General features: G+C 34.3%; 1 long non-coding RNA gene across 1 annotated transcript; it reads left to right on the top strand.

The window, feature by feature from the left end:
* The first annotated feature begins 454 nt into the window (after positions 1-454).
* Positions 455-2,049, top strand: LOC133516993 (uncharacterized). Its single transcript, XR_009799312.1, has 2 exons — positions 455-614; positions 899-2,049. It is a non-coding gene; the product is annotated as an uncharacterized LOC133516993 (long non-coding RNA).
* Positions 2,050-3,913: the final 1,864 nt, after the last annotated feature.

Below are 3,913 nucleotides of genomic sequence, written 5' to 3'. Positions count from 1 at the left end.
CTCACATTGTAACTCACACCACTCGCCTTTTTAGGGTTCCTTTTTAGGGGCCAAATGGCAAAAAACGGAACCCTTATAGATTCGTCATGTCCGTCTGTCTGTCCGATTCTGTCACAGTCACTTTTTTCCGAAACTATAAGAGCTGTACTGTTCAAACTTAGTAAGTGGATGTATTCTATGAACCGCATTAAGATTTTCACACAAAAATAGAAAAAAACCAATAAATTTTGGGGGTTCCCCATACTTAGAACTGAAACTCAAAAAATCTTTTTTCATCAAACCCATACGTGTGGGGTATCTATGGATAGGTCTTCAAAAATGATATTGAGGTTTCTAATATCATTTTTTTCTAAAATGAATAGTTTGCGCGAGAGACACTTCCAAAGTGGTAAAATGTATGTCCCCCCCCCCCCCCGTAACTTCTAAAATAACAGAATGAAAAATCTAAAAAAAATATATGATATACATTGCCATGTAAACTTCCACCGAAAATTGGTTTGAACGAGATCTAGTAAGTAGTTTTTTTTTAATACGTCATGAAATTAATTTTTTTTTTTTCAACATACCCATACATGTGGGGTATCTATGGATAGGTCTTCAAAAATGATATTGAGGTTTCTAATATCATTTTTTTTCTAAACTGAATAGTTTGCGCGAGAGAACCTCCCAAAGTAAAAAAAAGTGTGTCCCCCCCCTGTAACTTCTAAAATAACGGAATGAAAAATCTAAAAAAAATATATGATATACATTACGATGCAAACTTCTAACTAAAATTGGTTTGAACGAGATCTAGTGAGTAGTTTTTTTTAATACGTCATAAAATTAAAAAAAATTTTTTTTTTTCGTCAAACCCATACGTGTGGGGTATCTATGGATAGGTCTTCAAAATGATATTTAGGTTTCTAATATAATTTTTTTCTAAAGTGAATAGTTTGCGCGAGAGACACTACCAAAGTGGTAAAATGTGTGTCCAAAGTGGTAAAATGTTGAACGAGATCTAGTAGTTTAAGTAGTTTTTTTTAATACGTCATAAAGGAACCCTTCATGGGCGAGTCCGACTCGCACTTGGCCGCTTTTTTTTCTCTATTTTTGAAGGACAAAAAAAAATTTTTTTTGAGACTTTGGAGCCTTGTATTTTTTCATAATCTCAGTATATTTTTTTAAATTCCACTTTTTTATAATAGATGGCTCATTTTCTATCCGTTTAACAATATTTTGTTACAATATTCAACATGTGTCAAGTACCCAATTGCATCCAGTGTGCTAACCGCAAAATACCTTCGTTGTGTTAACATCAATGCGGTTTGAACTCTATACTATTCAAAATAAAGTCCTAAATTTCTGGACTCTTAAAATGCGAAGATCGGTATCTTTTGGACTCTTATATTACAGGATTTGAGTGCTAACAGCGGCTTGAAAACAGATTGAAAATTACCAATTATTAGGTGTGTGTGCTCCGGTTTATGTGTTCATTGCGGATGAACCGAATAACTAGGTAGATCATTTTGGACGAGACATTCACTGTGAATCTATATCATGGTGACTGTACCTACATGAACTTTAGTAGATATTGAGGCGCTAAAACCTATAGATCGTGTCATTCACGAAGACGCGTGCCTTGACTCGTATTACCATGTTTTTAAAGGTTAGATTTGACTTACCTGCGCGTCATCGTGAATGAGACAAACTAAAACAATGTAACGGTGTTTAACGATAACGATAGATGTCACTAGTAGGGCTATATTTTGCCTTAAGAAATGTTACTTGCTTATGTTGGCGTAAAAACTAAACAATTAAGACGGAATTATTCTGCTTTTTAGGGTTCCGTAGCCAAATGGCAAAAAACGGAACCCTTATAGATTCGTCATGTCCGTCTGTCTGTCCGATTCTGTCACAGCCACTTTTTTCCGAAACTATAAGAGCTGTACTGTTCAAACTTAGTAAGTGGATGTATTCTATGAACCGCATTAAGATTTTCACACAAAAATAGAAAAAAAAAACAATAAATTTTGGGGGTTCCCCATACTTAGAACTGAAACTCAAAAAATCTTTTTTCATCAAACCCATACGTGTGGGGTATCTATGGATAGGTCTTCAAAAATGATATTGAGGTTTCTAATATCATTTTTTTCTAAACTGAATTGTTTGCGCGAGAGAACCTTCCAAAGTGAAAAAAATGTGTCCCCCCCATGTAACTTCTAAAATAACAGAATGAAAAATCTAAAAAATATATATGATATACATTACGATGAAAACTTCCACCGAAAATTGGTTTGAACGAGATCTAGTGAGTAGTTTTTTTAATACGTCGTAAAATTAAACATTTTTTTTTTCGTCAAACCCATACGTGTGGGGTATCTATGGATAGGTCTTCAAAAATGATATTTAGGGTTTCTAATATCATTTTTTTTCTAAACTGAATAGTTTGCGCGAGAGACACTACCAAAGTGGTAAAATGTGTGTCCAAAGTGGTAAAATGTTGAACGAGATCTAGTAAGTAGTTTTTTTAATACGTCATAAATGGTACGGAACCCTTCATGGGCGAGTCCGACTCGCACTTGGCCGCTTTTTTTTTTCAACTTAATTTCAATACTAATACGTATCCTAGATATGAAAATGACAAAGAAAACTCCTTAGTTCATGTTCAGTTAGCGACACGAAGGTCACGAAGTAATATATATGTCTATGTAGCGACATCTAAAATGCAGAGAGGACTTATGCCAGAAGAGAGTCTAGGCAAAATAACATATTTTTTGGTAAGGAGATCCGTAGGCGTTGCCTCTGGGGAGCCTAGCTAGGGCTATGTTCGGCCTATAGTCATTAGGTACTTTCCCTACATTTGCCATTATTAAACACGCAGCGTTGTAGAATTAAGAAATTAGTAATTTTTGGATTTAATATTGTATTTCGTTACCACGACAGGATTCATGTAAGACAATATATCGCTTTATTTTATATCTTATCTAAATATAAACGCCTGTATTTAATTTCCATGCAATGTAGAGTAGAAAATTATAGGCGCGAAGGAGCTAAATTGATAGCAGTTAAGCTCAACTTCCGCTTGGCTATACAAACCTATACTAACGGCCCAATTCGAAGAATGATTAAGACACATTTAAGATCTTGGAAAGATCTTTAAAATATCGATAACTAAACGACATGTCAAAATTGCGTTTATTTTGATTCCGCTGTGATCCCAACAAGATTTATCTACGATATTTCTAACGTCAAAGTGACATTGGTTGCCCAAATCGAGCTGGTTCTGTTAATACGACATACAAACGATATCTAACTTATCGTTATCGTAACTCATTCTTCGAATCGGGCCGTAAGCTTTTCTTATGCATAATATGTCAAATTCATTCTTGATTCCTATTGTTTTTACTCGTAGGGGTTCGAGATCCATGCTGCACAGCTTGAATTGGATATTCGGAAATAAAGTGAGTATCTGCCATTTATAAAGTACCTAATGAAGGTTGGAAGAGTTTGATGGATAAACTAAATTCGTATTGGTGGATGAAAAGGTGGTCTGTCGAGCAAATCCGGACTGCATAATATACATAATGTAATGAAACCGAAGTATACAATTTTTTTTTATCCGTTTCAATTGTTAAGTAACTATGTTATTTAGAATAAATAATTACAATACAAAATAACTTTTAATTTAGATAATATTCAGTTTTTTTTTTTAATAATTAATAATTTCTGTAGGAGTGATAGGCAGCTTATTCATAATGGTTCTTCAGTTCATAAGACGCTGACGCTGATGCCTGCCTTTATGGACTGTCGTTATTTTTTGCTGCATCAGCCTATCTCCTGCAGGAGGTGTTAATGTTTATTGGCAGTTTTATTCTTAACAGTTTTGAATGATTCACGGTTAATTTCACTAGACTTGAATCGTCCGGTATATAAA

Source organism: Cydia pomonella, chromosome 1 (genome assembly GCF_033807575.1).
Source record: "Cydia pomonella isolate Wapato2018A chromosome 1, ilCydPomo1, whole genome shotgun sequence".
Classification (NCBI taxonomy): Eukaryota; Metazoa; Arthropoda; class Insecta; order Lepidoptera; family Tortricidae; genus Cydia; species Cydia pomonella.
The sequence above is the reverse complement of the archived record's forward strand: the minus strand, read 5'-3'. Positions and strand labels throughout refer to the sequence as shown.